The sequence below is a fragment of the Gymnodraco acuticeps genome, unplaced genomic scaffold (genome assembly GCF_902827175.1).
Source record: "Gymnodraco acuticeps unplaced genomic scaffold, fGymAcu1.1, whole genome shotgun sequence".
NCBI lineage: Eukaryota > Metazoa > Chordata > Actinopteri > Perciformes > Bathydraconidae > Gymnodraco > Gymnodraco acuticeps.
Window position 1 is genome coordinate 1,573,769 of NW_022989778.1, and position 25,506 is coordinate 1,599,274.

Below are 25,506 nucleotides of genomic sequence, written 5' to 3' on the forward strand. Positions count from 1 at the left end.
GGAGAGCTGGTGGTGGTGGTGTAAGATACTTGTTTTTGCATCTGCAGCCCTGATTTTACAGAATTGTGCATGAGGTTCAGCTTTAGCATATGTATTGTTAAGATTTTGGGATATTGTGTCATGCATATTGTATTGTATTGTCCCATGCCATTCTGCTTAGGAAACTCCATTACATACGGTAATAAAACACATGAATTCAGGCTGTCCATCCATCCTTGAGACAGACAGGTGGCGGCTAAACGGACACAACACATGTTCAAAATAGTGTTGCACGGTGTACAGATAGGCTACTTGAAAGGTACCGCGATACCCTGCCGTTAAAAACGTTACGATTCCTCCGTTTCATTAGTATCGGTACTTTAAGAATGACGGGGAAAAGTACTCCGGTGAGAAAGCGCTGTTTTAATAAGAGCCATGTGTGTTCAGCGCTCTGCTTCCACTCCCTGCTCTGCAGCCGTACCTGCAGTCCCTCCCCTCTCAAGCACGCTCTAAGTCCCTCCCCTCTCAAGCACGCTCTAAGTCCCTCCCCTCTCTCGTGCACGCGCTAGCTGCCAGAGCATGTGAGAAAACGAGAAGCATGGCTGCAAGCGGGAGTGCAACTGCCGCTGCGCCTCGGCTTGTTGACAAAAAAGACGCCAGAAGCGAAATGTGGAAGTATTTGAGCTATATCTCTGACAGTGAGGGCAAGCCTACGGACACCACGAGGCCTGTCTGTAAGAAATGTATTACTTTTATTTAATACGAATTCTTGTCATTTATTTTATTTATTGTTCTCATTGTTTAAAAGGTTGTGTTATGGTTCTGGTTCTGGTGTGAAATAAAGCACAATAATTGCATTTAAGACCGTTTCCCTTTTTTTAAGAAAAGTATCGAAAAAGAATCGGAATCGCAATTCTTGACTTGGTATCGGTATCGAAACCAAAATGTTGGTATCGTGACAACACTAGTTCAAACAATTCCTGGATCACAAAAACAGTGGGCATTAAACATCCATGGCACAAAAAAAACATTTGTCCTAACTGAAATGTGAGGTTTATATAACTGGTCTGTTTTTGTCAAAAGCTGCAGGGGTCAAACACTTTTACGCAATGTTCTGGCTAAGCAATACTATAATTGGCCTAACTGGAGTGGTATAAGGTCAAATTGACATTGAAAAGTCACAACTGCTGCTCCACTGCTCCAATTTTAAAGAAATAGGAGGTATGACACGTGTCGGGACTAACCAGCCCAAGGGTTACCAGCTGTTTTCTTTTCTGAGGACAGAGTATTTTATGATAATTGATATTAAATATGTGTAAAACTGAGGTTCCTTTCTTGTTTTTACTCCCCATTTGAACTGCTTGTCAAATGGATGTTCGTTTGGATGTTCTGCTCTGTGAAATTAAGCCGAAGCTGAAAATATGTTTGCCATTTTTAGTCACCTTCCATTTTCAGTAATTAAGATACTATGCCGTTATACGTCAGCTTGTTAATCACAATGTGACATAAAAAAAGCTGATCTGGATTCAGTACTGACTGCAATAACAGCCATATTTTTAGATGTGACTAATGAAACATTTGACTGTTTGCCGTCCTTTTTTCTTAAATGGTAAAAAGTGAAAGCTAGGAATTAGTTGCCAATTTCTCCAAATGGATGCCAATGACAACCATTACTGTCCACGCCTGAATGGATATTTAAATATAAAGCTATAATTGATTATTACAGTAGCTTCAACTGCAGTAAACCCAACCTACGACAGACACAATAGTGAAGAGTCTTGTGAATCTCTGCATTGAAAGCCTGACAAGCATACGTTTCTTTCTCTGGAACACCTGGGCACTAGCTGACATTTACTTTGAAACGCATGCTGTCACACCTTGTTCAGTCTTGGGTGTCTCCATAAGACAATAAATAAGTAAATAGTGGAGAAAACACACATGCACTCAGGCACACACAGCATGAACGAGGGTCCTATCTGAGAGGATCCAGTCCATTTACCACAGCTCTTCCATGCCTAAAAATAAGCGACTGAAGCTGCAGGCATCATATTGAAAGATACTGTTCAGGGTCCTCAGAGAGATTTGTCGCACTAATTCCATTCTCAGCACAATTATTGGTGTAATAATAGCTAAAGATATGAGGTACTGAAAAAGCAACAATTCAATTAGGACGTGGGATTTTGCAGCTTATACAGTATTCTTTTCTTAACAAGTTCATCTTGTAAAGATCAAGGAGCGAAATTGAACTTTTTCCACACGGTTTATGAGAATATAACCAGCCAGACAGAGGCCGCCAGCTATGAAGATGACAAACAAATTGCCTTAGGGGATGTACAGAATTACAATTAGCAATGTCAGTGCGTCAATGGATGCTAAACTGTTAAAACAGATAATTGCATTGCGCCTGTCAGGGCTGAAGGTCTGACAATGTCAGGTTGCAATGGTGAAAAGAAAACCATTAAATCGGATAAAATGTAAGCACTCAAACCATTAATATGTCTTTATCAATCAGGGTATATGCAGGAATCCTAAAGTCAAATGTAATCCCTTTTAAAGACCTTTTTTAAGACCCTTTCCATACATTTTAAGACCTCATCGCCACTTTGAGTTTTAACCGGTTACACACTTTACCTCACATTGACTATACACAGTATTGATTGTCCTTCCTCCTTATCTTCCAACCATTTGGACGCAAACTTGCATTTCCCCATAATGATGTTGTTTAACAACCGGCGTAAACGGACCTTCGCGCGCTATCAAGCAGTGAGCGTGCGATGTCCTGTTCAGATGACGTCAAATCCAACGGGATGCCATAAATAAACTACACAGAATCACACTACACACCTACGCAATGATTACATTCAGGCACACTGTAGAACACAACCTCTTTGGACAATTTATATACTTATTGAAAACAAGCTACAACATTTAATACCTTGGAAAATGCCGTTTTTAATAGCCTTAATTTTGGCTAAATTGATTTATCAACTTTTAATACTTTTTAAGACCCCGCGGACACCCTGTCAATCCAATCACATTCAATAGAGCAAAATGTCAGTAGAATAACAAAGCCCACCCTCAGTCAGCTGTGCTCAGGCAGCAGCGATGAAGCCACTTGGTGCTCTGCGAGAGCCACCTCCACACCACCACCTCTAATCTGTGCCAATCAGATGATGCTAAACAGCCATTTGTTGTTGAGTTAGGCACCAGTGCACGCCCCCTCCTCATTCCAACAGCCAGTGCAGACCCGAGCAAAAGGCTGGCAACGGAGCAAAAAGCAAGGCACAGCAGTGATGGTGACAGAAATAACAGAGTAGTGAATAATAGAGAAAAAGAACTGTGGTGTAATTAACATGGGGGCTCGGGGCTGATGCAATGTAGAGAGATAAAGAAAGGGCGTGAAGAGAGGGAGAGGATGGAGAAGATGTGTGGAAGAAATTAAATAAATAAAGAAGTGGGGAGTTTAGGAGAGGAACATTCTGTAAAAAAAGGAAAACAAAGCGGCAAACTGAGACGATGTGAGAGAGAAAACTAAATTACAGCCCAGAATTTGTTATAGGGCCTATTCAAATTTCATTCTAAGTTTTTAGAAATCAATATATACATCTAGATGATAACATATAACCCAGTAGCAAGTATATCTTAACACCTCACTAGCTCTGTTTCAATTCTGTTCTACCTAGTGACAGGGTATTTTTTCATTAATATGAAACAAGGTCCCAGAGTAAATGGGGATGTGTTGTTATCCATTGCCCCAACGTACAGGTGACTTCTTTAGCCACATAGAGAAAGCCATGGATTAGACTTTAGAAAAGAGCTGCAGATTGTCAAAATGGCGCTGCTGTGCGTGGGCAGGAGCAGCACTGCAGTAAGGAGAGGAGTGAGTAGGAGAACTGAAAGCTGCTCACTCTTCAATACGTGTGTTTGTGTGGCTTCAATGCAAGAGGACAGAGCATGTATATAGACAGACAGCAGCATGGACAGCAGAGGAGAAATGACATGTATGAAAAATGACAGGAAGTAAGGAAAGGATATGAATGAATGAAGCCACAGAGGAATAATACAGCTTCTCACCTGAGCTGTCAATCTTAGTATATGCACATTAAGCTGAATTCTTTTCAAACCCTTCCTTTTCTCAAACAATAAAATAAGCTTTTCCCAAACATTCACTAGAGAGAGAATGGTTTGTTGTGTACGAGGAGAAACAGAGATTTTGCAAAACAATGGTGAATCCCTCTCCAGTCAAGAAATATTATTCTCGCCTCTAACCGTCTCTGTAATGTGTCTTAAATGTCAATATATATACAGTACATCATAACATTGCAATCTTACAATAATGATTTTATCAGCACTGCACACAGCAGTCATATAAGCCGCCAACAAAGGCCAATGTCTTACCTTTTCCCTTATCGGATAACGTAACTTCTTGTTATTTATTGGTCAACATATACTCCAAAATGTCAAATATGCTTGAGGTCATTTTGGCCCGCCTATTTCTCTCTTTGGATCTGATGGAAACTATATGCTTTTGGATCAGTTGATCGTTAATCAGTCTGCATAATAGCAGCAACTCCATTACAACCTTAAAAGGAGCAAGTCAAGCCATTTATTTTGAATTACAAGATGCAAATGGACGCATCTTATCAGAGGGGGGGAAAGACAAACTAAAGTGGCTTATTGTAACTGTTTATACCTTGCAAAAAGCTGTAGATAAAGTAAAAGTGTAATACACGTGGCTGTGACGTGCAGTGAACAATTAATAAGGAAACCTGGTTCCTTCCTGTTGCTTTCCAACAGCCTTTGCTTCAGCCAAGAAAGCGGTCTTACATCCCAACAGGAAACACATCTCTGCCACTTCCTGTTTCCCGTGAGGAAGTTACAGGGCAGACAGGGAACGGGTTGTCAAACACAGGATTAAGTCTTGGTTGGCGTGACTTTCAAGAAAAGAAAAAAACACTTGCAAACTGGTTCTGCAAAAGCTCAATGAACGGCAGATTATCTGCTTAAGTGTTAATGTGTGTTAACACTACTCTGCTGTTTCTACAACACATGCTCTGTTCCCATTAGCGCTACCTGCTGCTGCTGCTGCTATTCTTAACTTGTACTACTGTAACTCAGAGACTTAACATTAAAGTGTGACTTATTAATAGTAAAAAGGAGGTTCCTATACTCTATGTTTCACAAACTATTTTTGTGTTTGAAAAATACTTTATACAAATGCTTTTGCTTATTGAATCTACTTATTCCACCTTTTACTGTTTAGCCCTAGGCAACATCTGTATGCGACATCTATATAAATAAACATAGAAACATGGTAGAGACAACAGGATGTACCATACCTGCAACAAACGTTAAGCCTGGTTTCACAAGCTGTGCAGGTTTAACTGCCACACAAACCAGTTGTATTGTAAAATCACAAGCATATCCTATCACAGAGTTCACAACATGTAACCGTATATTGCACAAACCGTAATTCTAAATTCATTCTGGCAACAAACATCTGTCATTATCTATTTAAGAAGGCATTTGAACAGTTGCAAATAATAGTGTTAAGCTTTCTTACCCAAATGTTTTCATAATCATTCATTAAATGGGCCATCAGCAACAAAATAGAGTACCATGAAATTGTATTCTATGAATTGTATCTTTTTGTCCATGTAAATGTTATCTGTATTGAGCCTATCTATCCAGAACATTCTCCAAACACTGTGGGGAGAGCCCCTGCACAAGATCATCTGCCCCAAACAAGCAGCCCACGTCTTTAAAATTGGTCAAAAGGGGAAAACATTTCAATAATGAGCCGCAGAATCTTCCGGTTTGACCTAGAAAGCTGGCAAAGCAACAACGTACATGTCATACTTCTCTCTCTCTCTGTGTGTCTGCAGCTATTAGCCATAAGGCAGCAAAGGTGAATAATATCCGACTCCACATGATACACCATTTACTGAAATTGACATTGGACAGCGGTGACCCATGGTGAGTCAGAGGCCATTGTCAAAACCTACACACTGATAATACACCCTGTGGAAGTACGGAATACATTGCCGTATTTGTATTAGTGCTCCGGCTGACAGGTTTTTGCCCAATTATAGAGGGAAAGGGATGAAGCTAGATACGGCGGGCCACTAGAACAGAACCTAATGAGGACGTGGTATGATTGCTACGGGACTGGATAGACACGCGCTCATTTTGTGCCCACAGTGAGCGCATTCGATTGGTAGAGAACGGCCGAGTTGAAGTGGCACAGAGCGATAGAGATGGATGGGGAGAGATAATGGAAGTGAGAAGGATTGATTCCTCACTCAGTGTGAGAGCATGTGGGAGGAGATGAGATGTTGAGACTGAAAGTAGGAAAAAGAGAGATGGATACAGAAAGTAAGTGAGTAGTCAGTCCATCCAGTCAACTACCCTCGCTCTCGCTTTTTTATCCGTCCATCCATCCAACTAATCACGCCGCAGCTAGCAGAGGCAGAGCTGGGGGAATCGTCCATAGTGATACAAGTCCTCAAAGTATAGTCCCCCCTGCATGCAACACATTAAAGCCTGTAATACAACCAACACTTTGTGAAGGCCGTGCAGTGTAGCGTTTCACTGGAGGGAGAACAAAACCTGGAAAACAATGCCCAACACAAAACGGCAAGGGAGTGCTCAACAAGAGACCATTTCCATTCAGACATTTAATGGATCCGTGTGGATAGCTGTTCATTGTACCAGACTGAAAAGAGACGTAGCTATCCTTTACATCCACATATAGGAATACATCCTTACGTAATCAGTGGTGCACTTTGTGAGAAAGGTTGGTCGGTGAATCCCACAGAAGCAGTACACGATCCATTTAGCGTATATCACTGTACACAAAAAACATTTTTTGAAGTTTGAGGTACAATTCCACTCCTCTCCCTCCTGTTAGGAATATGACTATAAATGCTACTTTGCCGCAGACACTGTGACTCTATGCCATCCAGAGGTTGCGCTACACTTTTTCGCTGCCCGTCATTTTGACGGACAGGATCGTAAAACTTCCGTCAAAATCCAGAATTACCCGTCGGCCTTTACACAACTCTGACGAGGGGGGGGGGAGGGAAGCATGCTCGTGAACTGTCAACGGGGGGGGCAGTTCACATGTGCCGTGTTATGCATGGCTGCTGCACCTCGCGGGAGCGTGCACAGCGTAAAGCCAAAACTCGGACATTTCAATGATTTGTACGGCACAGTTAGTTTGGAAACGGTATGATTTCCTTTTTGGAGGGCAGGCATAACACCGGAGCCTCGCTGCGGGGAAACTTTGGCGCTGTTCCGAGTTTGTTCTAATCTGTCAAAATGACGGAGTGCTTTCAGATTTGTCCGTCATTGTTAAAAAAAATCCGTCAGACGGAAAATATTTGGTTAACGCGACCTCTGATGCCATCTGTACTGACACTCACTGCCCGGTGCTGAGGGTGTCTGAGTGTGATTGGAATATTTTATACTGCGATGCTCTCTGTCCAAGTGTGACACACATGTATCTGCTTTTAAAGTACAAAGAATACTGCAAATACATGTTTTAGGTGGTTTTGTTAAGCCTTATGTATCAGTGCAAAATACAGTCTCTTTCCATAGCTTAAAGGCTCCAAGATAAAAAAATAAAACGCTTTTAATAAGCCTGAAACTGAACATGGCCTCTGTTGACTTTGCATGTAGAGGAACACGTGATATGGAACCATCATGGATTTAAATCGGATCCAATTACAAACATGTTTAACTGAAATCAATATATCTTACTATCTAAGATCATATCTGGCATAAATACTTGGCTTGATCCAGTGCATTCCCACAGTTTATATAAAACATTACAAATAAAAACATATATTTAAGTGCAGTGTCATTGGTCATCCACTGACTGTGATGACCAATGGTGTTACTTGAACGCCAGCACTTCATTTATTTTTGCTTTCTGTCTGATCTCTCATTATATTCCTTTCTTCTACTTGCCATTATCATCTCCAGCACTCTTCCCTGGTGTATTAGCATCACTCTTTAAACTATCTCTCCTTCCTGGTCTCTCTCCCCCTCCCTCTTCATACTTGTGTGAACATAGTAGTGTCTGTATCTGTGCGTGCGTGCAAGTGTGTGTGTGTGTGGGAGGAGGGAGGAGAGCAGCATCTCTGGCTGGAGGAGGAGGTGAGAGAGAAAGAAGCTACAGAGGGAAAGAGAGAGAGAGAAGCACAGAATTTACTGGAACAAAACACGCCGTTTCAATCGCATACTGTAGATAAGAGCCGCCTACTCACCATGTTCTATCTAAAGGCAGATTATTCCTCATTTTAACAATATATTATATTATAATCCCTAAGTATATTGCATTATTTATAACCTAGGACAACGAGAACATTATAATTTTGATTTTGCCACCCAAAGTAACTACATTAGAGCTGCTATTCCCACCATCTGTCGAGTGTCTAGATAGATTAACTCCATATCTCAAGTAGGTGGAATTCACTTTTTAGTTACTAGGAAAGACCGGTTTACTTCATTTTGGATAATAGTACTAACAAATGGCAGTGTTTTTTCCTTGCCAACAGATATTAGTGATTAAGGTATACAACAAATGCTCAATAAAATGGGAGGGAGTTTTGATTTCTTATGGGGGTCCAGTGTTTCCCCTGGGATGGAGTCATAGCAGCGGTGCTAAGGCACGCGGGCCCAGCAAAATGTGAGCATGGATGCTATGGAGCGTGTGGAATTTGTTAGTGTGTGTGCGTGCGAAGTGCGCCCTGCCAATCTGTTTCTATGTGTCAGCCAGCACAAGAAAGGCTCTTGAGGCCTAGTAAATACAGAGGCAATGTCTCAAGATTTAGCAAAATACACCTTTATTGAACATACAGTAACACAAATACTACAAATCCACATAACAAACAATCAAAAAGGGTCTGTGCCTCCAACATGCATTTCCCCCTCTCTACCTCCACCTCCCTCCGTCCTCCACCTCCTTTTCTTTTTTGGTGGATGTGGTCATTTATTAGCTGCAGTTACAGGGGAATACACACACGCAGGATAATTGAATGCTCTAGTCTATGGGATCGTATAATTCTCCGCCAATCTCCAGAACTGCTGTGTAGTACAAAATAATAATCACTGGACACATTTGGCTAGCTAAACAGTTTAGTTACAGTGATTGTGTAGTGGATTAACTAATAAACTATTTTAGAAAATAAAACAAAACTTCCATTTCGAATTACAAAAACCTATAATTAAAAGAAACTATTCTTGAGGTGATTGTGTAAAGTTATCTGTCTGTTTCAACTTGCTGTTGTCTGTCTTGTCAGGCAGATTTCCTTCAGCTCTGAAATGTACAGCTTTCCCGCGTATCGGTGGCGCGCAAAGTTGCCGCGAGCACTAGGGCGCCACTTATTATTTTTTTAAATATGTTGGTACCTGGCTGCGCCGCTGCTATTTGTATATAGGGGAAACACTGGAGTCACTTTTTCAATATACTACGACTGCACATGCATAGCCACAGGAGGTTTGATGAAGAAAAAAGCAAGGAAATACATGTAAGAGATATACAATTGCATGGAAATAGGAAAAAGTGGCTGGTCATTAAGAGGGCATGTAAAAAGGAATGTCTTCTGATAGAAATGTAACAGTAGCCAAATGTCTATCGTCAGCAAAATTCATCCAAAGGTGGAAACAATGACACAGACTAATATTGGTGTTCTTTCTCCTGTAAACGCTCTGTAATAAAAGGGTCATTTACTTCAAAAGTGGCATTTTTTGGGAAGAATAAGTGCATCAGAAGAACAGTTTCCTTGTCAACTACAACCAGACGAATTGACCCCAAACTGGACAAATCCAGCTTATTGTCACCCTCAAACCCAACTGAGACATTTGGATACTCACTGATGATTCTTTGTTGAAGCTAGTAACCTCAGAGACACAGGCTCCCAGGTGACCCTGAAACAGAGACAGGTACTTATTAAGATAAAAAAAAGATTAACATATAATACATCCCTTTGTATTCCAAAATGTTCTATATCTTGGCAGATACGTGCATTTTTTTAAAGGATTGGTAACAAATTACAATCCTTTTCCCCAACTGAACTCGACACTCAGGGGGGACTTGGTTCTGGCACAGAGGTTTGCCAAATACACAGTCTTCTCATTTGCTAAAAGCATTCAAGAAAACATTCAGGTAGTAGCTTCTCATGTTAAGCCCGAAAGTCGCTTTCCCCTAATAAAATGACAAAATTCTCCCAGGTCATATCATATGACTGAGAGTTTTTGTAGTTCCAACAACTCTAACAGAGCTAAACATCTTCTCTCGAGCGATCACATCACACCAACTGGATTGATAGTAATAACCAGCTAATAATAACACTTTCAGCTCTACAATAAGCAGAAACCTGACCAGTATCCGTACTAACTGTGTTGCCTGAACTACAACATCCAACATATTACAATGCTAACAGGACAGATTGTAATATTCCTCAAGACAAAACCTGTCCAAGATCACTGAAAAGTCAGAATTTGGTTTAGGTTTCAGGAAATAGGTCCGTCTTTGGAGACTGGTTTTATTTGATACCCTTACCTAAAAGGCTAAACCCCCATGAGAACAATGGCCCACAACAGAGTCATGATGAAAAACATGGGAAAAAGAGCCGCCGCCAACAACAAGAGCCTTGGCTTTCCCTTTCAGATCGCAAATTCTGAACTGTAACCCAGGGAAAAGTGTTCATGACTAAACGACTGCCTGCTTTTGTTCCATTTCATCTTGTTATAATGGCTGAAGGAGACACTGCATATCCCTACAAAATATGGGCCACACTCCCCATCTTTTGCACAGTGACATAAGATCTCTCAGCTTGTTAAATCAGCTTTAAAAGCCTCTGAGAAAACATATCAGTGTTGATGGAGTATCTAAAAATAGTTGCGTTTATCCAAGTTCAGAGACCATCACAAGCCCACTAACAGGACTCTGAAACTCATCCTCAGGACTGTAATGATGCATAGAGCCTAATTGTCACGGTCTAATGCATGTCATCCATTAGAGATGATACAGAAGGAACTGGTGCTCATAGCCAGCTTGTGCGAAAGCACAAAAGAAGAGTGCAAAGTGAAAAAACACAAACCTGCGAGAAAAAACATGCATGCTAACCAGAACAGTTAGTGACAAAGGTTGACAAGGGTGCAGGGAAAAGTGTATTCACAGCTCAAATATCAGGCAGTTCTTTCGAAACACACACCAACACACACTTTTTGTATCCTTCCCTCTTGGCTACATTTCCTGGAGAAATAGCAGCAGCAGCAGTCGTCAACTCTTCAGACTATATATACGTTTAATCTGTGAGGTCTTGTGAATTCCTTTAATTTGTACTTATCACAATCAACTTTAATATCTTGCTTTCAACCAGATATCACCAATCCAGTAACTATCGTGTTGGCCACAATCAGTGTTTCCGCCAGACCAGGGCTGAGAGGGCGTCCACCCCGAGAGCGAGAACGTTGTGTCACGTGACTTGAATTTTGAATTGAGCCATCCCTTATAGATACTATCTCTTTACGTATTCACACACAATAGTAACGTGTGTCAATACATGATACATCATTAACCTAGTATCAAATCACTGCTGCCGACAGGGCATGCCCTTCTGGCATGGTCCTTGGAAAATGCGGCGGTATTTTTTTTTTTGTTCCGTCACAGGAACACGCTTTGCTGGCGGCGAAAAGAATCCCACCAGACTCCTTTGCCCCTCCAACAGAGGGATGTCCTTTTTCCTTTTCTTCATTTCAAGCAATAAAAATCTTCTCTTGAAAAAAAATATGTGGTTGTGTAGTGGATTAACTAATAAAACAAAACTTCCATTTCGAATTACAAAAACCTATAATTAAAAGAAACTATACTTGAGGTGATTGTGTCCAAATAAAGTTATCTTGTCTGCTTCAACTTGCTGTTGTCTGTCTTGTCGAGAGGGGTCTGCCTGCAGACCTCCACTCTCAGGACAGTTCTGGTGCAGACCTTCACTCTGAGGACACCTCCACTCTCAGGACAGGAAGTGCACGCTAAGAATTCCAAAATAAAATCACCACTATCAGTACAGTGCCACTTTCCAAACAAGAAATGCACGCAAATACAAAATAAAATCTGATCGGGACGGATCGTGACACTTATTATATACATATGTATATATCTATATATATATATATAGATATATACATATGTATATATCTATATATATATATATATAGATATATACATATGTATATATCTATATATATATATAGATATATACGGACACCTTGTATTGTAGTTACTATCAGTACAGCCGCAGCGCCACTTTCCGAACAGGAAATGCACGCAAATATAAAATAAAATCGTACTGACACTTATATATAGCATGCATATATATATATATATTTATTTATATATTTATTTATATATATAAATACGACATCTTGTATTTTAGTTACACCCGCTAGACAACAGTGGAAGGTTCGAGAAACAACCGTGTTTGCCGGGTGACGGTGCGTCTTGGTCACGCCACTTATTATTATTTTAATAAAAAACTGCCCCTTAGCAGTAGGGATGGGAATTTGAAAGCAAATGTATATTCGACCCCCAAAAAACGGTTAACCGAAATGTACATATCCTATAAAAAAAAATTGGGTCAAAAAAAAGAATAACGGTTTTTTTTTGGAAATAAATAAATACATGTTCAAATAAGTATAAAAACCAAGTCGAATTTGTCAAATGTATTTAACTGGTGATCACAGTTTGACAGCTATAGGCCTACAGCTTTCGTTACGTCATTTACAATTTGTATGGACTTGACTTGATGTGATTGACAGCTTAATTGAACCAGCTCCATGAAAAACGAATTCATAAATACAGAAAAATTAACCGGTTAAGTATTATTAACATAAACTGGGCTGGCATAATATATTTTTTATGGAAGGTCAAGTCCCTTGTTTGACCAACCTTGAAAAAGGTCTTAAATTGGAGATTCTCTTCAGCGTTTTCTCTTCATTGTCTCATTCAGTAACTGAGATTATAACACACTTGAGTTACATATTTAGTTCCGAGGATATCATCTTGGAAAAAAGTGTTTAACAGCTAGTCTCCAAAGTCATGCCCACTAGCAATTTCAATCATAAATCAACACCTGGTAATGATTCAGGAATTTGTTTAGCAGAGGTGGTAAGTGACGGACACGTATAACAAATCGCTTCCTGTCATCTGCTGAGATTAATTGGACAAAAACTGAAAAAGGTCATTAGTTAAGTCACTGGAGGAAGGAGTAAAGAGTTTTCTGAATCATTACATGTGTTTATACTTTACTGATTGATGGTGCCTCTGCCCTTTATTCTGAAGGTTAATGTCATATTTTGTAGATTATTTCCTCTGACGTTTGCGAGGAGGGCATATCGGCAAATACCAAGATACAAAGTTCTATGTATCGAATAGGCTGTATATTCAAGGTCACCTATTATGCAAAATCTACTTTTCCATGTCTCTTCTACATCAACATGTGTCCCCTCTTCTTCATGTCTCTTCTACATCAACATGTGTCCCCTCTTCTTCATGTCTCTTCTACATCAACATGTGTCCCCTCTTCTTCATGTCTCTTCTACATCAACATGTGTCCCCTCTTCTTCATGTCTCTTCTACATCAACATGTGTCCCCTCTTCTTCATGTCTCTTCTACATCAACATGTGTCCCCTCTTCTTCATGTCTCTTCTACATCAACATGTGTCCCCTCTTCTTCATGTCTCTTCTACATCAACATGTGTCCCCTCTGTGTAAAGAGACTCTGAAAGTTTCAGGAACAAAGATTCTCTCACTTTCTGTCCTGATCCATTTCTATAAAAACCTGTCTGAAAATGAGCCGATCAGATTTTGGCCACTTTATGATGTCATAACGATGTTTTGTCTTGTGTCACCATTAGCCAATCACCAACCAAGGTAACCCCCCACCCCCCCCTTATCACCTGAATCTCCTCCTAGAGCACCGTTGTGTTCTTTGTAACCAAATCTCTCTCAGAGGGGCGTGGGGAAGGGCTCCTTAGTTTCATCTAAAGTAAGAGACACAGAATCAGCACTTTGGAAACAGGGCTGAAACAGAGGGGATTATGGGATGCTACATTGATCTGTTTGGTATTTCGAGCCAAACGCCTCAGAGACATGTTTTGTATATATCTGTGACCTATATAAAGTTATGAAAAACAGTATAATAGGGGACCTTTAACATACTATACTACGTTACTCAATGATATGCCTAAAAAACTGTGCTGAAACTGCAAATCAACGTGTTGTCCAATAAAAAGCAGCTTCAGGATGATCACCCATTTGAGACAGAAAGAAATGCATTTCCTCTACTCCTAACTTCCTATTATAAATAAACGTATTCTAATATTCAACTCCTGAACTCCCTTGGTAGTCAGATTGACTCTCCAACTCCATTTGTATGTTGCTGTTCTAAACAGTCGGCTTCATTACTATCTCTCCATATGCCAAGCTATTAGTACAGCCTCCTAACCGGACCTTGGACTGCTCGTAGTCTGCTATCCTCAGGCTGCGTTCAGCCTAATGAGGCTCGCTAATGGTCCACCCATGTCAATCTGGAGAAATCATTCTCCTCTATGCAAACTGGAACACATGTACACAGTTGCTCAGTACACTAACTCACACTTTCCACCATCATCAACATTTGCTTAGCTGATGTAAGGACACACATAAGAAAAGCACGAGTCAACTTTACGCAGTACGTCTGTTTTGTCATGCTCTATATTACACTCTGCATTCATCTTTCCCTTATCATTTATTTCCTACACCACTGCTGATTATATTCTTGTGTTTTAAACCTGTCTTGTTATAGTTCAGCTTGTTTTAAATCCCTATAATGTTGGCCCTTAAATAGCTGTATCTTACACTCTGCACTCATCTTTCCCTCAGCTTCCTTTGCACATTGTCTTAATGCTTTTGATATTTTATGTGAAGTACTTTGAATTGCTGTGTTGCTGAAATGTGCTATATAAATAAACGTGCCTTTCCCTGCTCAACAGATCTGTGAATGTTAACTTGTGCTGGTATATCCTGTTTTAAGGCTGTTAAAGATCTCCCTTTTTAAAGGTCCCATGTCATGCTTTTCTGGTTATCACCCGTCCCCTTGTGTTATGTAGATTTCTTTGCATGTAAACGGTCTGCAGAGTCACAAACCCTCAAAGTACACCCTGTAACGAGTAAAACTCTAACACAGAAAATACCTGTCTATGCTGCCCCAGAACGCCTCGCTGGAGATTTCTCATTTTCCATTGTTTACTTCTTGGGTATAGTGACGTATTTCGGGTATAGTGACGTAACGTCCGCGGAGCCGTTACGTTTGGACCAATCCGTGGACTTCCTCACACACACACACACACACACTGCGGGACGTTGCGAGGCTCGCTGCTGCGAGGAGCAGGACACTGTGAGCTGGCTCACTGGTGTGGGGTCGGCGAGACAGCGAGACACCGCGGAACTCAGCCTGGGCCAGTGGTTGCGTTAGACTTTTTCGTTGTCCGTCATTTTGACGGACAGGATCGTAACATTTCCGTCATAATCCATTATTATCCGTCATTTTATTTTTCATGTTTTAATGATGAGATGAGACCTATTTAATATTTATGTTTGGGTACTGAGCAGCAAATGTTCATTCATTCATGTTTTAATGATTCATACAGAACTTTTAAGGGCATGGAGAGAAAAAAACACCGACCGTGCGGTCACTTTTCATGTCAACACGAACATGAATGATTTATTTTTTCCTGCACTGACAGCACAGCAGAGGGGGGCAGAGGCCGCTAAAAACACCACGACCATTGTGCCTAAACAGGTAAATATGAACAATGCCATCATTTTAAATGAGACAATTACAATCAAAATATGAACAAAAAATTTACAAGAACAACTCAATTGATCTGCTGTAGCCTGAACGCTGATTTCTGCATCGCCGTGCACCCTCGGACAAATCCGTTACTCATCTTAGCTTTTCTACAGATGTCACAGAACATTTTGCCATCTTCCCTCCTCAGCCACTTAAACTCTTGCTCCCACTGAACCCGGTACTCCCGCTTGAACTCCTTGCCACTTGCTTGCCCCTCTGCCGCTGGCTGAACGTTGTCAGTTTTAGTCTTACTGGTTTGTCCTTCATCCTCCACCGCATCAATCCCTCTTTTCACCTCGTTTATCCACACCATCACAATTACTGGGCTTATTAAAAAAGCTTCGGACGATCAGCTGCCATGACATTTTGCGGTTGCTAAAGCCGGTTAAACAACGAGGTAATCAACGAGGTCAAAAACAAGACTAGACAATAGCTACTTAATATACACACACTCGCCACCAACTGGACAGGGGTGTGAATGACTAAATAATAGTTACAGACTACAGTAGAGTAGATCACCCTCAGTCGACCTGGCCACTAAGGATGTAATATAATGTGGGCCGCTGGTGGACATGTTGGCGCTGTTCCGAGTTGTGTTCTAATCTGTCAAAATGACAGACTGCTTTCAGATTTTTCCGTCATTGTTGGAAGATATTCGGTTAACGCAACCTCTGGCCTGGGCACACACACAAACTCCCAGCCAGGCTGCGGCTGTGTGTGTGTGCCCAGGGTGAGTTTTGCGGTGTCTCGCTGTCTCGCAGACGGCCACTGGGCTCACAGGGGGGGGGGGGGCAGGAGCTCCAACAAGCCGTTTAGGACAGAGAGTGAATACACATACTATACAGAGATGCTGTATGAGAAACCAATGTGAGTTTGGAAAATTGCACAATATAAATGTATTTTAGTAGACCTCAACAATGGAATTATGATCAGTAGAAATGGCCATGACATGGGACCTTTAAGGTAGTGATTAATGTTAAGATGGCCAACAGTTTAAGCATTACTGACTGACATTTGTAGGAGATAATAGGAAAGCATGTAATGGCCATGAGCATTCGAACTGGAATGAGACATGCAGTACTGTAATGATCTTTTGTTCAACCCCCCCCTCTTGCAGCATGGCCTCACTTTGATTGGCTTCACAAGGCCACACACTCACAGGGACTTGTCCATTAGTCATGCTCTGTTAATGTTACTAGTTAATGATTGTGAGCCCTGTTTCAACACATGTATAAAGTGTGACCTGTGTGGGTGCTCATCATGGCAAAGGGGAGTTAAAAGCACAGACTCCAGTTTGCAAGCTGTTTTATAGTTTAAAATAAAAATAAATATACGTCTGTGATTCTGAATAGCTGATTGCTAAGCTAGCTAGACCAAAAAGAATACAACATGGTCTACATTTTCTTTCATTATGGAGAACCTATTGTTCACTATCATTATTTTTTAAGAAATGTCTGGAATTACATATTTTAAAGCAACTGCATAATGCAATCAGGTTTGTCTGGGAAAGTACAGGGAGCTGCAGCTATGAATAATAGTGCTTCTGCTATTTAGGAGAAACGAAAAAAAGTTTAGGACACAGACAGGGCAGACAGATGACAGAGAAATGAGAAGGAGATGTGGGTTTTGGAGAGCAGAGAGAAAGGAGAAAGGAAGAAAACGAGGAAGGCAAAACAGGTCGGAGCTGGTAAAGCCATCGTGTGGGCTGGCAGGACTGTTTGTGTTTTGGGCCAAAGCCACAGACTTCTCCAGAGTCTTTAACACGCCCTGGAGCTACACATAGGGCTGTTTACTGTAACGTCGAAATAAACAAATACAGATATAAAGTTTCGAAAGGTGAGGGCTCCTTAAGAAGTCTGCTGTGATTATCAACATCATCTTTCTCTTGTAAGAGATTATACAACACCGGCCTTTCAGTTGGACATTAAGCACATTAAGAGATTTTGTCCATCTGGCAAAATCAAGTACCAAATGTCAAGTTCAATCAGCAAAACATTCAATAAATCCAAAATGTACAAGACCAAAGCTTGATTTCCCTCCTAAAATACATTCTTACTTTACATATTAGGCATGTTCCATCCATTAGCCATAAAACAAAATCCAATTTGGCCGAATTAAACGCTTTGATTAAGAAGAATGTGTGCTTTGGCAAGATTTTTTAGGAGACAGCTTGACAATACAAATCATGCTGTGGCATACAGGATTCAGAGAGAGCATTAGCTCAAGTTGCAGGTCGTAAAAGAGACAACGTCCAGATGTCTGGCAGGATGCACAAGAATGCAGAAAAGGATTTACGGAGTTAGTTCTCTTCCCAGAGAGCTACTACTGACGGCTGTGGTTCCTCCTGTTTGAAAGATCAAATCTTTCTTGGGAACCATAATAAAAAAAGCTGAAGCATTTAAAGAAAATTGATAAATTTGGCATTGTTGAATATTTGTCTTGATGTCAACAAACCCCATGAATAGACCGGAACCAACACTTGCTTATACTAGTTTGTTCCTTCAACAGCTAGGCATTACTGTTCTTAGTAAAAATGTATGTTAATTGAAAATAAATAGCAAAGTGTTGGGACTGTTCCTAGCAGCAGATTGACATAGTATCAATAGGCGCTTTCACACCGGAGTACTTTTCCCAGGAATAGTTCCGATAGTTCCTGGAATTTTGCGTTCACACCAAAAATATCTGGAACTAGAACTTTTTTTTGCGATCCTTTTCAGAAAAAGGTTCCAATTTCTGAATTGCAAACCACGCCCCGTAAAACTCTGAAAAGTTTGGTGAAGCCGCCATTTTATTTGCTCGCATTCGCATTATTAGCATTAGCCCAGCGCACCAACGGAGAGAGACCAACTTATGGCAACACAAAAGAAAACATGGGAGCGGTGGAGGGATGAGGAGGTGTCGGCGCTTCTGCCGATTTACTCGGAAGACTGAAGCCAGTCCCCAACTCCGGGGACTTCCGGCCGGGGACTTCGGGTGGCAGTATACGCCGTGAAGTTGTTTGCGGCCTGCCAGTAAACCCAAAGCAGAAGAAGAGGAAGTGACGTCAGCGGCTTCCTCAGGGACTTATTCCGGTGAATGACTATTCTTGGGAAAAGTACTTGGTGTGAAAGCGCATAATGGCACTGTATATCGGATTGACAGTGAAATGATCTGTTTCTGGTCCTTATTGATGTATCAAGCTATAACTATTAGTATAAAGAAATTATTCGTTTTTCATGGAATTTGCTGACTTTAATGTTTCCCCCAGACACGTTTTGAAATATGTGAAACAAAACTGAAGCGGCTGGAAGAACATTTACTCCTTGTCCCTCATTGAGAATTATGGATGTGCCCTAGCTAGGTTGAGAAGTTAAAGAGCAGTTTGCATTACATCATAGTTCAATCAAAAGTTTATGAAGCTGTTTTTTACAATACTTCAGTTAATTTATCCAGACATAGAGAGATTTGACTGAATTCTTGCACTTTAATATAAATATGGTTGCTAGTCTGTTGTGTGTCATGTCACCATAGTCTCTTATAAATCATGCTGTCGAGGGCTCCGAGCGAGGAACAAAAGATGGATGACATGAGAGACTGGAAATAACCTTCCCCACAATGAGACACTTTTCTCCTCGTCTGGTCTAATCATGAACACTGATGAAAGCCTGTGCCTCATGCAATACAGACTTGGGGGAATTAATAATCCTGAATATTGCCTTTTGTATTCTTTGACAAAGAATTCAATTGACATGAATTTGGAAACCAAATATGCTTCCAAAGACTGCTGTTAATAACCCCTCTTCTTAGGAAACAAATGTAAGTGTTGCCATGTGTGCTCACTTCCTGTCTTGTTGAGAAGAAGCATTTAACCTGGAAATATAATTAGCACCTTTTAAATTCTTCTTTATGTATCCCTCTCTCCCATATCCTGAAGTCTAATCCTACAATAGCAATGCTTGAAAACTGAAAGGCAATGATATTAAATCAACACCTCTTTTAAATTACCCATAAAAATACAAAAACCAATATCACACCCAATAGGAAGAGAATGCCCCCACATGTTATGAGTAAGTTAATAAAGTATGAGAATACACAGAAGGAGTGGAGCAGGATACTCTATAAAGCCCCATGAAGGTGTATGGGGAAGCTGAGGGAACTTGCAGAAAATTTAAATCTCCATGGATTTCATTTCAAAGCCACTGCGATCCAGCATAAGCAGCTTTGTTCCTCTGCCACCTACCCTCACTTTCTGCCCATTCCAAACCTATCTTTATTGTTTTGGCCAGCGCTCTCTACCAAATCTCAGCTGACTGCTTTTCACATTCCTCAGTCATGGAGACATAATCTTCAGTTTTTCCTCTCCCACACTCCTCAACCCCTTCAGAAAACGGGGATACAGCCTGGCGTAAACCGCTGTATCAAATCTATTTGTCGTTTAAATCTTCTTCAGACTGGAGGCCGGATTAGGCTTGCTGCTGGTGCTATTCAATGAAACCTGGCCAGTGAGCTTTGAAGGGCCAAGCTTTTAGTAAAATGTCTGATTTGCCAGTAGGAGTTCACCCAACAGCCACAAAAGCCTCCGATTTACTGTCATCATGGATATATTCATCAGAAGTGCGTACTCATGGCTGCTGCTTACATTAGAGGGTTTATGCAACTATGTTAAGTCAACACACTGAGAGCCTATCGAGAGAGTTGATGTTAATCCAAAGAGTATAGAGGAGATGTCAGTTAAGTGCCACGGCAGAGATGTGTTTGCTTTTTTTAGCCAACTATCAAGCCATCAAGATGAGTAGAGCTGACGATAGAGGAGAGAGGAGAAAAAGGGAGCAACAGAAAAGAAAAAAGTTTGTGTGAGTCCCAAGAAGTCTGGGAATCATCTGTGCGAAGGGAAATTGACAAAATGTGGCAAGGAAGAAAAAGCATGACCAAAGTAGCAGATCCTCTGTTTCGACTGTAAATCACATCAGAGCTGAAGTCCAAAAGCAAGATACAGACTTTATTTTGGATAACACCAAGTAAGAAAGATGGGTTGAGGACCAAAGAGAGTTCTACAAATAGAAATATAAAAAGTGAGTTAGAAGAGAGAATATTAACGGAGAGAGAAGAGTGTAAAGTCCCAACTTGAGTTCATAAGTTCAACTGGAAAAAGCTTTCCATTCTCTCCACTCCTCCCTGGTCTGCACTTCTCACAGTGAGCTAAAGGAAAAGCACACATAGGATTCAGGTAGCCGAGGAAGTGTGTGTATCTGTGTGAAGCCTTGTGTTTGTGTGTGATCTCTAAAAGCCACCTGCACCTCGGCCCTCAAACAGACCTGGAGACAGTGGAGAGGCATTCATATTAAATCCTTGAGGTCAAAGCCTCACTTGAGGGAACTTTTTACTGTTCACAACTCTGTCTCACCACAATCTGGCACGTGTGTGTGTGTGTGTGTGTGTGTGTGTGTGTGTGTGTGTGTGTGTGTGTGTGTGTGTGTGTGTGTCATCTATTGGGAGCTGATGGGGTGTTAAAACCTTGATAATAAAAGTTATAAATCACAGCTACCATATGCCCAGCCTCAAAGCTCATAAAACCCCAGCCTACAATAGCTTGACAACAACAACATGCTGTTTTTAGTTTCTTCTCTCTGTATTTTTTAGCATTCACACAATTAATAACAGCAGTGGAGGCGTAGCCATGGCACAGCCGAGTTAACGTAGAGACTCCTGCCTCTTGCTTCACTCCACATTTCTCCAGACACTTGGAGAAGTATCTTGGTAATCTTTTTGTTACCAACTTTATGTAAGCATTTTCACAGCACAAATTAGCACATAGATCCTTGTTGGGTTATTTTTTAACAAATGTCATATGTATTTGATTTAATTGGTTATTTGATCCATAACTAGCCATAACTTTGATATCCATTTTGTATGGTTTCCCAGCCCTGAAATGTTGCTTTCCACAAATCCTGATGGGGTTTATTGTTCGTGCATTCATGTGTGGATTTGTGCCTACATTTGGGTTGCTGAGTCTTCCAAGAAGAATTGTATATGTATATGTCAGTCGGTCTGCAGACTTTGTTCATTTGAAACGCATTTATTGTTCATTTGTCTATTTAAAGTAATAGACAGATCTGTATTTAATTGACATCCAGAGGAATCATCTTTGGAAATGAATCCAATTCTGTTTCTTCACAAAATGATCCGATTGTTATCCTACAATTATAATCAAATTCATTGTTATTGAATTAATGTGTCAATGATAGTGAGAGTCGAGTGCAAAGCAAATTCACAAACCACAAGCATACCTAGGCAGGAATAAAAGCTCCTAAACAAAACAGGCAAAACTGCAGCTCCACCATCAAGGTAAACAAAAGACGGAGAGAGACAAGTGTTTTCTAAAGCTTTTAATCCTGACATCTGAAGACACAAGCTCAGTATTAGCTCTCTTCTCAAGTTATTTGTATTGTGCCAACAGTGTAAAGTATCTCAGAGCACCAGACATTGTACCAGGTAACATCACCGACAGTCAAAGCCAAAAAACGATTTAAGGATCTGTGGGCAGACCTTTTGATTGGCTATGTAGTTCTTCCTTTATATTATTGGTTGCCACATACAGTATGAATGTGTGTGTGTGATTGTGTCACTAAAATTGCCAAATAAAAAAGAGCCAGCTATTTCTCAGCCAATTGTCGATAGTAAATACAGTTTTCCAATCGCCCAACCATGAGCCATGAGTACTTGTTTACATTTTGTATGCCAACACAACTCAATAGCAGCTGAACTAAAAGGGTAATATAACTAGAATAGAAAAATGTCTGATGATCATGTGAAATCATGTGAAAAATGCACATGATTGGAGACCACTAAGGTAGAAAATGTGCACTTGTATCGATGAGGCCTGAACCAGCTGAGAGTCAAATGGCTGTTAACCATCAGCCGCAGGCGAAGATTGACAAGTGCATGTTTAATGGCCGTGAGAAAAAGTGAGCAGGGGTTCTTGGGTAATCGCTGTTATAAGGGAAGGGAGCCGGATGTGACCGATGTGAGGCTGTGCCCCTCCCAAAGTGGGGAAACAGCCTTTGAATAGAAGACCTACTGCTAAGCTTTCTGTGCCCTCAGCCCTGCAGTTCACTACCAAAGAAAGGGTCAAGCCGTTGCTTGACTACAGGCATCTCAGGCTTTTCGTGGCAAAACAAAACAATTAAGTGCGGGGGCTGGATTCGCTTGAGGTCCACCTTTCTCTATTGTGAGCTCATCGTTCTGAAACCTCTGCTCTACTGGTATTTCCCTCTGCCTTTCCCCTTGTTCTGATCAAATTCTACATGAATTCTTCTCCACTTTTACCTGCCTAAACTTAACATCTATCTTTCCCTGCTCATCTCTACCACCTTGTTTCTAACTATGTATCTTAGCTGCTTTCACACCAAGAACTTTGCCGTACTTAGTTCCCAGCACTTAGTTCCCCCATGGAACTAAAGAGCAGATCGCGTTCATCAGAACTAAAGAGTTCTGATTAACTAAGTACGGCAAAGTACTTGGTGTGAAAGCGCCTATTATGTCATTTGAGTTGCCAATGTGAAAGGTGGGGGAAAGCCAACATAAGACAAGTTCCTGTTGGCTGTTTTCAGGCAGCTTTTAGCTACATGGTTTATCCATCTATCAATCACTTGAGACATGTCTGTGTTTCAGTGAAATTGTGTAAAGTGCGTTTTAAATAACAGTGTGTTTCATAGCTGCTGGCTTACAGCAATCTGATAATGTACTGGCATCCTTGAACTTTTTTCCAGCCAATTAAACGTTATCAGAAATAGACATATTACACTTAAAGCTTTTCACACAATATGTCCACCAAACATCAAAAGCTAAATATCCTATTATTTAGTTAGGACAATGCCTTTGGATATAACACAGAACAAAATGCTATACAACACAGACTGATCACCACCGACGGTGCTGCAGACATTTCTTTCAATTTGTTATATTCCCTTTATGGCTGATGTGTATGAAGAAGTGTGGGTTTCAGTGTGTGTTTGTTTAAAACAAACTTCTAATAAATGGTAAATGCTAGTTTGTTTGTGTTTCTAGCTGTAACGCAATATCAGAGACGCAAAGAAACTCAGACGCCTCTTCCTTTAATTACAGAGGACTGGGAGGGCAACATGATGAGCTTTTAATGAGTGACTCTGATATGGGCTTTTTAAAAAGAGCTTGCCGGGTGATATACCCGTTCCGGGAAGACACCTGCAGTATATTATTTAAGTTTATATTCAAAGTTTATGCTCCTTGCAAAGTCTGCCAAAAGAAACACACCAGCCAGCTGTGGAAATGAATCGAGTCTCCACAGAAGTTCCTGTCCACAATCACTGTGTAGCAACAAGATAAAACTAACTATAAGCTGCATTTTTCTACAGACATGATGAAAGGATATCTTTTTCCTTGGTGCATTGCTCCATTGAAGATAGCTTTGGCCAAAGAAAAGGAAATTCTAATTACCGTTGTTAAAAACCTGCCTTATCATTAAGACTCCAAGGTTTTGTGACAACACAACTGTGCTGCCATGGCAACCCACTGATGGAGGACAGGATGTTGGTGCCGCCGATATTTCACCCATTTTTTATTCCATTCCAATGTAAACTGTTATATTTTACTATATTTGTTATTATTCTTAATATTGTTCTAGTTCTCTAGCTGTGTTTTAAATTCTTCTTTTACTTTTATGTATGCACAACAACACCAAATGAAATTCCTTGTACGTAAACCTACCTGGTAATAAACCTGTTTCTGATTGTGATTCTCTCCGATGCAATCAGACTACATGTGATCAGTGTGGTCAGGGTGAGTCTGTTTATGGAGCCGTCCCCCCACTCAGAGTGCAGGTGGACTCATCAGAGGGCTCGGCTGGCACCACTTCAGCCATGGGCTACACAACAGAGCACAGCTGGGTTCATCTGATATTATGTAACGCGGCAGCAGCAGCGCCACCCCCGCAGGCCCTATTCACACCACACTACCCTTCTCCTCCCACTCCGCCTCCCACCTCTCTGACCGGGCAGCGGTGCATTGTGAGAGGAGAGTGCTCTGACACAACCTGTTGGGAGGACTGTGGGAGATTGAGCTTTGGAAACTACAATAGAAAGGTTCATAGTGATGCATTGATCAGCGTGTTTGTGTTTTTCATGCTTAGTGGCTTGTTACAAAGGTTATGTAACAACCATTGATTAACACTTCTATCTCTTAGTTAGACTATTTAACTGTAACCCAATCTGTAAATAACAGTGCAATATATACTTTACTTTCACTACTGTTATCTGGCTGCTATCACACTACTTCTAAACGTTACCCTTTGTTAAAAAAAATACTGTTTCTGTACTTTTAATACTGTAATGGATTTGTCTAATATTTGATGCATGCCTCTGAATTCATATGTGTCTCTTTACTTTGCTGTGACAATGTAAATGTCCCCTCTGATGGACTAAACATGCACTATAGTATGATAAGCTTCTCCTTTGGTTCATCAAATCTTTGCAGCATCTGAATGCAACAGGACACATATGTTGATAAATCTGCAGGCTCCTAGAAGTGACGCCAGAGTGCAGCGCCGTTACGCACGGCCCTTCACTGCATTATTTCATTAAATCGGCTGAAAGTGACACCAGATGGCAACAG

At 40.8% G+C, this 25,506-nt stretch overlaps 1 protein-coding gene across 1 annotated transcript in view; it reads right to left on the bottom strand.

Annotated features, from left to right (window-relative positions):
- The window catches only part of sipa1l1 (signal-induced proliferation-associated 1 like 1), a 99,501-nt gene that overhangs the window by 56,259 nt on the left and 17,736 nt on the right, over window positions 1-25,506 (bottom strand). The window contains 1 exon segment of the mRNA XM_034220895.1: window positions 9,859-9,912. The gene's annotated coding sequence lies outside the window, so the exon portion shown is untranslated.